The following is a 15,200-nucleotide window of genomic DNA, read 5'->3' on the forward strand; positions in this document are numbered from 1 at the left end:
AAAACTAGTTTTTTTTTGCACTACTGATTGTTACCCGTTTTCTTTCTTGTCAGTTAAAATCATCATTCATCATCACTTCCATCTTGTCCATCACCTAACCCTAACCCTAACCCTAACCCTAACCCTAGTTGTCTGGTACCAGATTGGTTACCATATGGTACCAGAACAAAACAAACAAAAAAGCAGTTGAATTGTCTGGAACCAGTGGCGCAGTGTGTTAGGACGCTGCCACATGATCGGGAGATGGTGAGTTCAAACCCCACTCAAGTCTTTACTTTCAAGACCGATTTCAGAAGAAGAAAACCAACAAAAAAGCAGTTGAATTGTCTGGAACCAGTGGCGCAGTGTGTTAGGAAGCTGCCACATGATCGGGAGATGGTGAGTTCAAACCCCACTCAAGTCTTTACTTTCAAGACCGATTTCAGAAGAAGAAAAGCAACAAAAAAGCAGTGTGAATTGTCTCGAACCAGTGGTGCAGTGTGTGAGAACGCTCCCACATGATCGGGAGATGGTGAGTTCAAACCCCACTCAAGTCTTTACTTTCAAGTCCGATTTCAGATGAAGAAAACCAACAAAAAAGCAGTTGAATTGTCTGGAACCAGTGGCGCAGTGTGTTAGGATGCTGCCACATGATTGGGAGATGGTGAGTTCAAACCCCACTCAAGTCTTTACTTTCAAGACCGATTTCAGAAGAAGAAAACCAACAAAAAAGCAGTGTGAATTGTCTGGACCCAGTGGCACAGTGTGTTAGGACGCTGCCACATGATCAGGAGATGGTGCGTTCAAACCCCACTCAAGTTCAAACAAAAAAATAAAGGTCCAGGGTGCAATCCCACCCCAGTCGTTACTGTGACACTTTGCTTTCCACACTGACATCAAGTAGCACAGAAAAGCTGGGTTGTAGTAACCATCAGTTAGCTCAGTGTGATGAGAGGCTTTCCTTGGGAGCCACAGGTCCAGGGTTCCAATCCCACATTAGGCATAACTGTGACGCTTTGCACACTGATTTCCAGAAGGACAACTTTAAAGCAGCCAAGAAATTCACCATGGTTGTGTGCCGGTAAGTGGCCCAGCGGATAAGTCAGATGATATCCGTATAGTACAGGAAATCTATGGAAAATACAGGATCAACCTCTAACTAATTGCAAAAAAACCGAACTCAGCTGATTTTGCATCTTCAATATATCCTGAATAACAGAAAAAAAGTTGCCTGGAATTGCCATAGCAACTTGCCCAAATGTGCTGACCTCATTACATTTTGGCAAGTTGCTATGGCCAAATTTAGCCCAATGAGAGTTTTTATGAAAAACTAATGCTTGGAATGGCTTCAGCATCATGACAACAACCTAGTTTGATATGTCACATGCTACTTAAAGCATAAGGAAATTTAGAAAATATTGCCTTATAATAGGATGTCAATGGTGGCCAGACTGTACAGGCCATTTTCAACACTTTCCCCTCAGACAATTCCAGGCAACTTTCTTTCTGTTATTCAGGATATATTGAAGATGCAAAATCAGTTGAGTTTGGTTTTTTTGCAATTAGTTAGAGGTCAAATTACATTATTACTGGACTAGTAGTATACCTAGTAGAAGTGTGCCGGTTCAAACCCGACATACTCCTAGTAGGCGGTGATGGTTCAAATTACCGACACCTAGAGTAGGAGTGGCCCAGTGGATAAATCAAATGATATCCGTAGAATACCTAGTAGAAGTGTGCCGGTTCAAACCCGACATAGGATGGTGCTGGTTCAAATCACCAACACCTAGAGTAGGCGTGGCCCAGAGGATAAATCAGATGATATCTGTAGAATACCTAGTAGGAAGGTTCTGGTTCAAATCACCAACACCTAGAGTAGGCGTGGCACAGCGGATAAATCAGATGATATCTGTAGAATACCTAGTAGGGTGGTGCTGGTTCAAGGTAGGTAGGTGGAGAGTGAGTCAGGTAGGAGGAGAGTAGGGTGGGCAGGCAGGAGGAGAGTAGTGGGGTCAGGTAGGAGGAGAGTAGGCAGAGTTCAGTCAGGGGGAGTGTAGGGGGGCAGTCAGGTAGGAGAAGAGTAGGGTGGGGTCAGGCAGGGGGAGAGTAGGTGGGGGTTGGGGCAGGAAGGGGGTGAGTAGGTAGGGGAGGGGGCAGGCAGGGGAGAGTGGGTAGGGGAGTGGGCAGGCAGGGGGAGAGTAGGTAGTGGAGGGGGTATGCAGGGGGAGAGTAGGTAGGGGATGGGGCAGGTGCAGAGCAGGCAGAGGGGTGTCTTCCTGATTGTTTTTATAATTTTCTAAATTTCAATTTCAATTTAATTTAAAAAGAAATATATACATTTTTTATAATTTTCTATTTTTTTCAATTTTTTAAAAATGATTTACTAATTATTTTAAAAAAAAGAAAAAAGGAAGACCTCCTCTGCCTGCTCTGCACCTGCCTGCCCCCTCCCTACTCTCCCCCTGCCTGCCCCCTCCCCTACCTACTCTCCCCCTGTCTGCCCCCACCTACTCTCCCCCTGCCTGCCCCCCCTACTCTGCCTGCCCCCACCTACTCTACCCTTGCCTGCACCACCCCCCACCTACTCTCCCCCTGCCTGACCCCACCCTACTCTTCTCCTACCTGACCCCCCCACCTACCTGACCCCTACTCTCCTCCTACCTGACTCACTCTCCACTGGCTATAGCCCATGGTCTCGGACGGCATACTATAGCATGCCGTTTCCGGTTTTCATCATTCTTGAGGATTTGAAAAAAAGACGGAAATAACTCAGAAACTACAAAACATTTCAAAGTAAAAAGTTCCAGCATGTGTCTCCACAGTAAGCTGAATTATGAAAAGTGTGAATGGAGTTTCTAGGTGAAAGTGCTTTTGTGCCAATATCTGCCATTGAACCCCATTGAACCCCATTGTAAATTTCTCCAGTGTAAGATGAACCTAAATAGGTTATAGGCCCATAGCCCATGGCCTTGGATGGCATACTATAGCATGCCTTTTTTCATCATTTTTGAGGATTAAAAAGAAGACGAAAATCACCCCGAGACCATGGACTATAGCCCATGGTCTCGGAGTGATTTTCATCTTTTTTTCAAATCTTCGTTTTTCATCCTTTTTGGCATGGGCTATAGCCCATGGTCTATTTTATATTTATATTATATTATATTATATTTCATATTTTTTAAGTAGGCTGACAGGAAACGGGGAGAGAGATGGGGGGGTGACATGCAGTGAGGGCTGTCGGGATCGGGAGTCAAACCCGTGGCACACTGCCAGACTGGATTGCCAGCCAAGGTGCCTGGACCGCTGAGCCACGGCCCAGGCTGTGAAAGTGATTTTTCTTCTTCTTCTTCTTCTTCTTTCTTCAAAGTAAAGACCAGAGTGGGATTTGAACCCACAACATCTGGATCATGTGGACAGCCACTTAACACATTGATGTACCAGGCTGTCTGTGTTCTGTCATCCTCTGTATTATCTGATTAACATCCATGATAACACTTAAAGCACTAAATACATCTTTGATGCACAGCAAACACCATTAAAATGCTCTGTATATGATCCCAAGGCCCCATTTGAAAAGTAACACCAAGAAGAACAACTTACAACATAAAACCACAGAGAGCTCAGTGGCACCCTTGTAAAGATGACGTCTATCTGAGCCAGAGGTTGTGAGTTCAAATCCAGCTGACTTCCTCCTACTTTCACTCTCTGCAGCTTGTTTTGGAGAATAACATCCAGAAGGTTGAGCTGTCCCCGACTAAGGATTTGTATAGTCGAAATTAATATGAATAAATTTGCTGTTAGTCGACTGATAGTCGACTGAACACCCCCCTGCACCCCCCCCCCCAAAAAAAAAACACATTTGCATTAAGGTTGGGCGATAAGCTCTCAAGGCGCCGCGTCCTGCCTGTTTTTGCAGCGCCGTTCGCTACGCGTTGAGAGCTTGTAGATCCGTCTATTTTTGCAGCGCAGCTGCGCAGCTGCAAGCCAAGCTAACATCACAACCACTGGCTGGTGACAGTGTTGTTAGCCGCAGCAACATGTAGCCTGCCCTGGTAACTTCTCCTCCTCCCCGGAGAACTCTTGCCTCCCCGCACCGTCGGGGAGGCTGATCCACAAGCTCTCAAGGCATCGCGTCCTGCCTTTTTTTGCAGCGCCGTTCGCTACGCGTTGAGAGCTTGTAGATCTGTCTATTTTTGCAGCGCTGGTGTCGGGGTTCGTTCACGTTGTCAATAAAAAAATAACCTAGATTACAGGCAGAGATGAAGTTCAATCAGTGGGTTGAATCAGTAGCTACGCGCTAAGCTAACGATCCCCGACCCTACACTAGCCCAAACATTTAGACTCTCGTAGAGGTTTTTTTCGATTCTGACGAATCTCTCAACGAGAGTCTAAACGACGAGGTCCCCTTTAAGAGGGCACGGGTTTACGTGTCTGCCTCAAAATCACTCTTACCTTGTACAAATGCAAAATCTAAAAATAGAAAAAGATTGCCCCACATGTCCGGTGGGTGTGCGGGAAACAATTACTTCCGTAGCGACCGTAGTTTTCAATAAAAAAAATATTGTAATCCACTCCGTCCATACTCCTCCATTGTAAATGCGCAACAGAACATTGGCCGCGCCCCTAGTGGCCAGGGTTCTGTTGCGCATTTACAATGGAGAGAAAACCAAGATGGCCGCCAGATTCCGAGACAGAGTATGGACTTTAGTATGGACGGAGTGGATTACAATATTTCTTTTATTGAAAACTACGGTCGCTACGGAAGTAATTGTTTCCCGCACACCCACCGGACATGTGGGGCAATCTTTTTCTATTTTTAGATTTTGCATTTGTACAAGGTAAGAGTGATTTTGAGGCAGACACGTAAACCCGTGCCCTCTTAAAGGGGACCTCGTCGTTTAGACTCTCGTTGAGAGATTCGTCAGAATCGAAAAAAACCTCTACGAGAGTCTAAATGTTTGGGCTAACCCTACACTAACACTAGCAGCCTGTTTTTTATTTTCCCCCCGACTTCACGGGTGGCGCATTGGGATTGTGATGAGACACGAGACAGCAGTGTGCATTCTGTTGTGACTGTATATTATTAAACTGCATGGGTCTGGACTCCGGAGCATAAACAACATGTAGGCTACAGTACAGTAGCCTCCCTCGGCTGGTCCCTCCCAGCCTTTACTCTGGCTGCCAGAGTGTTCCCCGATGCTGCGGTGCGGGGACTGGGAGCATACCATTATGGAGGAGGGGTTTTCCACCCGGCCCAAAAGAAAAAAATCGTCCCGACTGTTTGTTTTTTTTTTTTTTTTGAACATCGACTGAGAGGTTGTCAGTCGACTGAGACCCGTTCCGATCGATTAGTCGACTATTTGACTAATCGAGGTCAGCCCTAAGAAGAACACTGTAGAAAGGATGGAAAGCTGAGGAATAAGTGATAAGTTGCTGTCTATGTGAGCCACAGGTCGTGTGTTCAAGTTCAGGCCATGGCCTCGGACGGCATACTGTAGCATGCCGTTTTTCATCATTTTTGAGGATTTGAAAAAAAGACGAAAATCACTCCGAGACCATGGACTATAGCCCATGGTCTCGGAGTGATTTTCGTCGTTTTTTCAAATCCTCGTTTTTCATAGCCCATGGTCTCATACGGCATACTATAGCATGCCGTTTTTCATCATTTTTGAGGATTCGAAAAAAAGACGAAAATAACTCAGAAACTACAAAACATTTCAAAGTAGCCTAAGAAGTTCCAGCATGTGTCTCCACAGTAAGCATAATTATAAAAAGTGTGAATGGAGTTTCTATGTGAAAGTGATTTTTTTTTACGTGCCAATAGCTGCCATTGAGCCCCATTATAAATGTCTCAAATTTGAAAGCACTATATTTCTGAAACTATGAAACATTTCAAAGATTCCTTTTCAGGCAAACATGTCCACCATAAGATAAACCTAAATAGGTTTGAATGGGGTTTCTAGGTGTAAGTATGTAGGACTAGTAGCATGCCAAAGTGTGTGCTACTGCCATTGAGAATGCATTGGGCGTTTAAGTTAAATAACTCAGAAACTACAAAACATTTCAAAGTAAAAAGTTACAGCATGTGTGCCCACAGTGAGCTGAATTATACAACGTGTGAATGGAGTTTCTAGGTGAAAGTGATTTTTTTGATGTGCCAAAACCTGCCATTGACCCCCATTCTGAATTTATCAAATTTAAAAGCACTATATTTCTAATACTATGAAACATTTCAAAGATTCATTTTCAGGTAACCATGTCCACCGTAAGATGAACCTAAATAGGTTTGAATGGGTTTTTTAGGTGTAAGTATGTAGGACTAGTAGCATGCCAAAGTTTGTGCTATTGCCATTGAGAATGCATTGGGCGTTTAAGTTAAATAACTCAGAAACTACAAAACATTTCAAAGTAAAAAGTTCCAGCATGTGTGCCCACAGTAAGCTGAATTATAAAAAGTGTGAATGGAGTTTCTAGGTGAAAGTGACTTTTTGACGTGCCATAGAGCTGCCATTGAGCCCCATTATAAATGTCTCAAATTTAAAAGCACTATATATTTCTAAAACTATGAAACATTTCAAAGATTCATTTTCAGGTAAACATGTCCACCGTACGATGAACCTAAATAGGTTTGAATGGAGTTTCTAGGTGTAAGTATGTAGGACTAGTAGCATGCCAAAATGTGTGCTATTGCCATTGAGAATGCATTGGGCGTTTACGTTAAATAAATCAGAAACGACAAAATATTTCAAAGTAAAAAGTTCCAACATGTGTGCCCACAGTAAGATGAATTATAAAAAGTGTGAATGGAGTTTTTATAGGTGAAAGTGATTTTTTTGCCGTGCCAAAATCTGCCATTGACCCCCCCATTCTAATTTTCTCAAATTTGAAAGCACTATATTTCTAAAACTATGAAACATATCAAAGATTCTGAGAATGAAACTAGAAAAAGTGCCCCTCGGGGCACAGGTCTCCACCAGGGCAGGTTGTGGCCTCCTGGTGGCGCTATAATAGGCCAATGTGTAAAGGGTGACATTTCTTCTTACGCCTTGGATGGCATTTGGATGATTTGAGGCTTTTTGTTCCAAAAATCCATCTGTTGGTGGCGCTATAACAGGCCAATGTGAAAAGGGTGGGATATATTCCTAGTAGGAAAGTCCGTGAAAGATTTCACATAAATTGCACGCTCCGATGCATTTTGTTCCAAAAAAATGTTTTGCAAAAATCCACCTGTTGGTGGCGCTATAACAGGCCAATGTGAAAAGGGTGGGATATATTCCTCAGCCTAGTAGGAAAGTCTGTGAAACATTTCACGTAAATTGCACGCTCCGTCCATTCATGATTGGCTGCCTCCTAGCGACCTTATACTAGCGACCTAGTCATGATTGGCTGCCTCCTAAGCCATGACATAAAACCCATACTCTGGACACCGCAACGCAGAGCGAGTGGCAACTGAAGCGGAGCTAGAGGACGTCGGAAACGAATGAAAACGGGTGCTACAAGAGCTTGTCGCAACTGGCAGTTATGACAGAGTCATTCTTGTTTGCTTAAGTGCTTAAATCTGGTTTCACCATATTGTAACTTTATTCCCGTTGCAGATAGGACAGAAACCTCCTATCTCTCCATATTTTAACTTTTTGTCTTTTTTCGCACAATAATGCCCTACTACTACTTGATCATACTACAGCGTCATACAAAAGCATCAAAAGTAGAAGATATACATGCTCGAAACTCGGCACGAAACAACATGTTTCGAGCTTGTAGATCTGCTACTTTTGCTATTTGAATCCTGAAAGGTATAACAGTTTTTTTCCACCCGACAGCAACAGTCTATAGTTATCTATCATGTTACTCTTCTTGTGCAGATGTGTGATGTTTGTGTGTGTCATTGTGTTGACTGTCAACATAATGCTGTCAATATAGTGTATGTGATCGGTACAAGTTAATCATTGTCAAAATGATTGTCATTTCCCAAAATGTGGCCACATGTTGCCACATTTTGGGAAATGACAATCATTTTTTGACAATGATTAACTTGTACCGATCACATACACTATATTGACGGTCACTTCTGTGAAGAACATTGTACTCGCTTGTTGGACTGAGATAGCACCTAACAAAATGTACTTTAGATGTCTTCACTTTGTTCTTCTGGGTTTCTGTCTTGGGGCATTAAATGGTAAGAACTTAGAATTTTGTTTGATTAATTAAATCTATTTAAAGATGCAGCAAATCATATTTCTGTTGAAATAAGTGTAAAATGGCTATATATAAATTCTGATAGTAGGCTAATCATTCGTGTTTGTTCAGTAACAGTCTCTCTCCATGCTTAATTGGAAGTGATGACACAAAAAACTGAGCAGACAATATTGGAATTTGAACACTATATAGGCCTATAGTCTACTTTAAATAACCGGAGAGACAGGGAGACCCCTGTACTGAACACTCTACCACAGCAATGATTACTATTAGAATATAGACCTTTTAATCTTTTAATAATAATGTATTATTTTGCTGTTTCAGGGCAAATACACTGTCCTGCTCCTGTCCTGGAGGGTGGGTTTTTTGTTCCTGTAGACCAACACATTGGCAGGCCTAGGACCTATCATCATGGAACAAAGATTAACTACAGTTGTGACCAGGGACGTAAACCAAACATAGAGGGATGGTGGGCGACAAGCACATGTCAAAATGGCAACTGGACAGAGACACCACAATGTATAGGTAAGTGTGCCATAATATGCTCATTATGCTGTCTTGAAAAGCCTGACATAACTAGTCGAAATATGTTTAAAATACATACAAACTATCAGTGTTGCTAGAAACGAGAGGAATATTCTGTGTCACTTGTACATGAAATTCCTGTACAGCATGAATGGGAACATTATTAGACAAACACATGTCTTCCATTTGTCTGCTATGTTTGCCGCGTCATACTGGCATACAACGGAGTCTAATGATGATTAAGACAATAGGATATTCCTCACTATACATCCAGTCTCGCCCTGCTAACCTTTTCTTGACTAATAAATAAACATGGAGAAAACAAGAAATGATGACATAGTCATATTATCACCAGCTGCTACATGGCTGTCGTTTAATTTCCACAATTGTTCATGGCGTGCTGTCCCATTGGCCAGAGGACTATGCCGTTCAGACGATGGTTTTTTGCCTGCGCAGCCAACCTTGAAGAAGTGTCTGGTAGTATAGAGACGAGCCAGCCAATCAGGAATAGGTCGCGCAAAGGTCCTCATAGTTCCTCATAGCCATATAGGATATAGACCAGCTTGCAGCTGGTAAGAAGGGTCAGCATATGCCATATAGTATACTGATGACATCAGGGATCTCCATATATGGGCATAAAAGGGACACAGGCAGACACAGAGATCTCCATATGGGCATACAAAAAATGTATATGATTATATCTATAGACTATGCTTTGCAAGATTGTGTTATACCCAATACCAACTCGGAACTCCTGAATCATTGCCCTCCACACTCTCCTATCTACAGTAACATCACTGTCTTCAGATCTACAGGGTCTTGAGCTCGACAGTGTTGTTAGCTAATCTGTCGCGCCGCAGTGCATATACTGTACGTAGGTAGGTGGTGCGCTTCTTGCCCTTCCTGGCTTTTAATTTCCCTGGGTTGCCCTGTGTGTGTGTGTGTGTGTGTGTGTGTGTGTGTGTGTGTGTGTGTGTGTGTGTGTGCGTGCGTGCGTGCGTGCGTGCGTGCGTGCGTGCGTGCGTGCGTGCGTGCGTGCGTGCGTGCATGCCTGTGCGTGCGTGCGTGCGTGCGTCTTTTAATATGATGATGACATTGCTTTTTCTTCTCAGATGTAAATGATTGCGTTCACCCAGAGATCCCCAATGCAGAATCTTCTCATCGGTCATATAGGAATCAAGAAAGGACTTCCATTAAGTGTGATGAAGGCTATAAAATCAGTGGTACTGATCTCTACATTACATGTAGAGATGGAAACTGGGCATCACTTCCAAAATGTAAAAGTATGTCCGTGAAATGTTTGAAAAGGATGTTAAACACGGTGTTAGTTCACAGTTGTATTTAAAATTCAAAACCGTCTATCCGTCTGTCTGAATCCGTCTATCTATTGTTGTTCTCCACTCATTTAATTCACAGAGGACATATATGCATGTGCGCAGCCTGAGGAAAAACCCTATGCAGTAATCATGCATGAATACCAGACCATATTTCCTGAACAGAAGAGCGTATCATATAAATGTGCAGACGGATATTCTGTTGCACAAGGCAAACTCAATTCCATCACATGCACAGCTGGTCAGTGGGACAAAGAAGCTGAATGTGTCGGTAAGTGAACACTTTCTATTCTGATCATACGTGTATAACTCTTTAAAATTGTGTAGGAAATGAAAATAGACTGACTAGGCAAAACCTAGCATAATTATGGCTGAACCTTGTAAAGGCAATGTGCAAACTTGGGCAATTTGTTAGAGGGATAATGAGTGTGAGGGTCTATAGTATGAATTCCTGGATAGTAAAAGTAACATGAAAACTGTGGTAAGCTCTGTTAAACCCCGGTGACATTGGGATACATCACTGAGGATACGTCCCAGGTGCATCCATGCGATGTTTTTTGTTGTAGTTCTTCTATTTATAGTGACTCATAGGAATAGACTATGTGACAACCAGGTATAGTCTGGTGACCACCGGAGAGACGGGTGACAGCCGGAATGTAGACGGCACCCGGGTGAGAAGTATGGGTTAGCGCCCCAGCCTGTGTCCTCTGTGATGAGGAAGCCCCAAAAACCCTTGGTGAGGCCTTTAGGAGGGCCATTATAATCCACCACTCCTGAATGAAGTGCCTGGTGCTGGGAGTCTGGTGCAACGCACGGGTCCTGGGCCTGGTGAGAGCAGGAATGGACCTGGTGAGACGTAGGAGGGGCCCGGACAGGGGTAAACCCACAGAGCCTAGTCCTTCCACGCGCCAGAATCTGGTTCTCCCAGTCCTGGCAGAGTAGTTCCGGAGCAACAGATTGTGTGGCCCTGGTTTTTCCCTAATGGGACTGATTGAGGGTAGCTACTGGGACGTAAGTTGGGACTTGATCACCCCGGCTGGGTCACCTGAGTGAGGGGTATGATGTTCGAGTGACCCGAAACCCTAATGACCTTGGGATACATCACTGAGGATACGTCCAAGGTGCATCCATGCGATGTTTTTTGTTATGTTTAATTGAAGAGTAAATAATAATAAAATAAAACACTGCTCATCTGCCAGTGAACAAAAAAAGGCAGCCTCCGCACACTCAAAAGTGACCAGACGTGAGGAAGCATTAAAATGCTTTCTGCTGTGATGTGACGTACTGTAGTGTCAAAATTTCTTTGATCAATAATGTGACCGTAGCACTTTCTTTGTTGTGAGATTGTAGATGTGCTTTTTTTGGTGGGGCCAGAAACCATATGAAATCAGGCTTTATGAAACTATAAATACACCGAGGGTCTTTTACACCAAAGTAAGTCATACAAACATCTTTGTCAAGAGGGATAGCGGCATGGACCTTTGTCTAAAAATAAGCAAGTACGTAAGTAGCTTTGAGAACCAATCCAAGCCATGCATGTGGCCCATAACGGGCAGGAGCCTATCCCCTGTTCCTGTAGCAGAGGGAGGTGGCTTGTACAGTACAAGTACACCCCATGGACATGTCGCAGGGACTTATCCAACCTTTGGATGCTGAGTGTCAAGCAGGGGCGAATTGGGTACCATTTTTAAAGTCTTTGGTATGACTCTGCCGGGGATTGAACCCCAATCCCAGGGCGTACACTACACTCTAAGGAGTCTAACCGCACTGAACTAGTAGAAATATGTAAGTGCCACCTAATGTATTATAATTTATTATAACTTCTCCATGCATAAGCATATGCTTAATAAAAGCTATAGTAAAAATATATCAGATGTTGGTTTCATTTTTCATTTTGTCGAGGCAGATGGCCGCCCACCCTAGAGTCGGGTTCTGCCTGACGTTTCTTCCTAAAGGGGAGTTTTTCGTTACCATTGTCGTAATATTGCTTGCTCTGGGTGGATCTTTGTTGGTTGTAAAGTGTCTTGAGACAACTTGTTGTGATTTGACACTTTAATAAAATTGAATTGAATTGAATTGAATCCTTTTACATCTTGGTTTCATTTGGTTCTGATTTGGAGGAAAAGCACGCATGTAATATGTTTGTGTCACCATTTTGCAGGAGATCCTGTCCCTGGTGTCTCAACCCAACCTGCTGGGACTGGACCATTTCTACCAAGTAATTCACAAGTTTGTGTCCTTTGCTTTTACATAGCCCTGTGACAATACTCCCAATCAACCTATCTGTTCTGCTCTGCAGTAAAAATTGTCACAAGCCACTCTGAATAAGAAACGTAGGTCTTTCTACTGCACATCAGGGCCGTGCAGAGAGCACTGAGGGGGCAGGTGCCCAGGCCCCAAACCCCAGAAAAGGGCATAAGTGCGTGCGTGTAGCGTGTAATGCAAGTTTAGACTGTGTATGGACGCTTGTAAGCGCCGTTCTCCATCATGTCAAGACTAGCTCCCTAACACTCCAAACAGAGAACCTGTTACAATGTAACCTTCTGTTATGGGGCCACATTTAACATCCAGGGTTCCCACACATTTTTACCAATGAATTTCCAAAACCTAAAAAAAAATAGGCTTTTCCTGAATATTTAACCCAATTTCCAGACTTATATAACAATCATTCAGTGAGTCTCTTACTCCTATGTGCAATGCCCAAAGACAGGCAGTGTAGCAAAAATAAAGCATATAGAATATGAAATGGTATAATTCCATTACGACATTCTTTGGTACACCACCTATCCTAGGGCACGCTGCAGCATGATGTGAGTTTGTAGATCTGTTCTATTTGCCGATCAGGTACACATTAGGCTGCAATCATGCAGCCCGATCGGCGAAAAACAATGGTACATATTTCATGTATTGCTATACATGTTTTGGAAAATGTGGTCAAAAACAATGCATACGGTATCCAAATATTCTTTCAAGTACCCTTGATAACTTCCAAACCTTTTCCAAGACTGGAACATATTTTTTCAAATTTCAAAATATTTCCAGGAATTTCATGACCGTCACTGAACATCGCACTCTATACACAGTGTCACATTTAGTATCTCTTGCTGAATGTTGTCTGAGGCATTTATTTGACAATGTATTGCACTGCTAGTCTAGAATGAGCATTTCAATGTGTTGATACATTTTAAGAAACAACCAGGTCCTGAAGTGTTGGTCAGGTTAACATATCAACATACTGTCTGAGTAGGATGACATTCATCTCTGAATGTTATCATGGTTATCAATACATATTTAATGAGGATAAAGTAGAACATCAGACTGTTCTTGACTGTTTGGAGCCCATTGTTGAAGTCTAGAAGAAAATACATTCTAATGATAGTTGTTAAATACTGAATAAGGGATAGTTAATAATCTGTATGTTTTTAACTATTCATGGTGCTAAAAATGATCATTGATGTCACTGAAATGCTGCTACAGATTTTCACAGTTGTTTAATTTCAGTTGAAAGATGTGGAGACATCCCAATAATTGTAAATGGCGATTCGACACCGGGGGGAATGGGACGGCTACACGTCACATACCAGTGTATTCCCTTGTATAAGCTTGTGGGGCCAGCAAAAGTGGTCTGCCATGCTGATGGCTCTTGGTCACGAACCCCCACTTGCATACGTAAGTCATTGTACTTTATATTCTGAACCAAGGAAGTGACCTGAAATACAAGCTTGACAATATTATCAATTTTACATCTGCAGAGAATTTCTGTTGGGTGGATCCTGCTCAAACCATATATGTGATGAAAGGAGACACTAAGTGGCTTACATGTGGAGTGGATCGTTTTCAAATGGTTAAGTGTGGTGACAATGGACCTCAATACATGACACAGTGTGAGTATATCTGATAATTAACCAAAAACAAAAATAGCACTCTTAAATCACTCTTAATCCTACAGTACAATCCGGATCTTATTGTACTGAATACAATTATTATTTGAACCAGTCTGTATGGTAGAGTACGTTAAATATAACTAGCAGATCTGCAGTGATTGGAGGTCGTCTCCCTACTATTTAGAGCCTGGACTTGTTGACTGTGTCAATAGTTATTTGAAGCACACAGCACACCACATATGATGCTAGATGTGCCACCATCAGCCCAGACATAATCAGCCGCATGATACTAATTTACTAAACTTTATCTATTAAATATATCCAGAGTCCCAGACATTAATTGCTGTACTTTGACATCTTATCCTATGTATTGTAGGTTGTTCCGGTTATCACGCTCGCCGTGTAAGTATTCTTTTTCTTTTTTCTTTGTTTTTTTTGTACGTGTGGACATTGGACAATGCCTGATAAAAAATTTATTCTATTCAGGGAGAATGCCAGTAGTACGTGTGCTGATCCATGAACAATGGAACACGAATGAAGACCATGGATAGCACGGATAACTACTGTACTGTACCACCTGAATAAACAATTTTAATCTTAAATACGTTTATTTTTGGCACTTGGTCAAGATTACAGAAAATTTCCTTTATATGGAGAGAAAGGATGTCTAGTGGAAGTGAAAATAAAATATACAGCTAAATAAAAATAATGCGTATAACGTATATAACAACATAACGTATTTGATTTTGTTTTATATAAATTGTGGCAAAGACTATAATGCTTGTTTTCCTGTCATGTCTATCTTTAACTGTTTTGGATTTACAATGGAAAATATTTAGACCATTAATGACCTTGACCCCCCAAACTGATCTTCAGTCTATAATGTTTTGACAAGTTGTGACCTTACCCAAATTAAACAAAACAATAGGTTGCGCAATCCAGTTTGTTGCAGATGGTGGACACAAAATGACAGTTTAGTTTAAAAGAATAAAAGTGCATTGCATGCTCCTCACTCAGTGTTTAGTTTACTTAAAACACAGACACGAGGCCAACCTTTGTCCTTCACCTGCAATGCTGTTATCTAGGGACCACTTTTCACCTTTCCCAGAAGTGTTAAAAGACAGACCCACTAAGGGCTATGTCCAGAGAGAGCTGCCAGCGCCTGCCATTCGACTTTTGGAGAGGAGTGCTGCTCTTTTCTCTCCTCTTGGCTGTCTTCTCTCATTTACGACCTGATGAATTATTACCACAACCATGAGAAGTCTATGTTATGTTTACATTA

The 15,200-nt window shown here is 42.4% G+C and overlaps 1 long non-coding RNA gene across 1 annotated transcript; it reads left to right on the top strand.

Annotated features, from left to right (window-relative positions):
* Window positions 1-13,792: 13,792 nt before the first annotated feature.
* On the top strand, window positions 13,793-14,542 carry LOC306943993. Its single transcript, XR_013792476.1, has 3 exons — window positions 13,793-13,918; window positions 14,295-14,320; window positions 14,405-14,542. It is a non-coding gene; the product is annotated as an uncharacterized lncRNA (long non-coding RNA).
* The last annotated feature ends 658 nt before the right edge of the window (window positions 14,543-15,200 follow it).

Source organism: Electrona antarctica (assembly GCF_951216825.1).
Source record: "Electrona antarctica genome assembly, chromosome: 19".
Taxonomy (NCBI): Eukaryota; Metazoa; Chordata; class Actinopteri; order Myctophiformes; family Myctophidae; genus Electrona; species Electrona antarctica.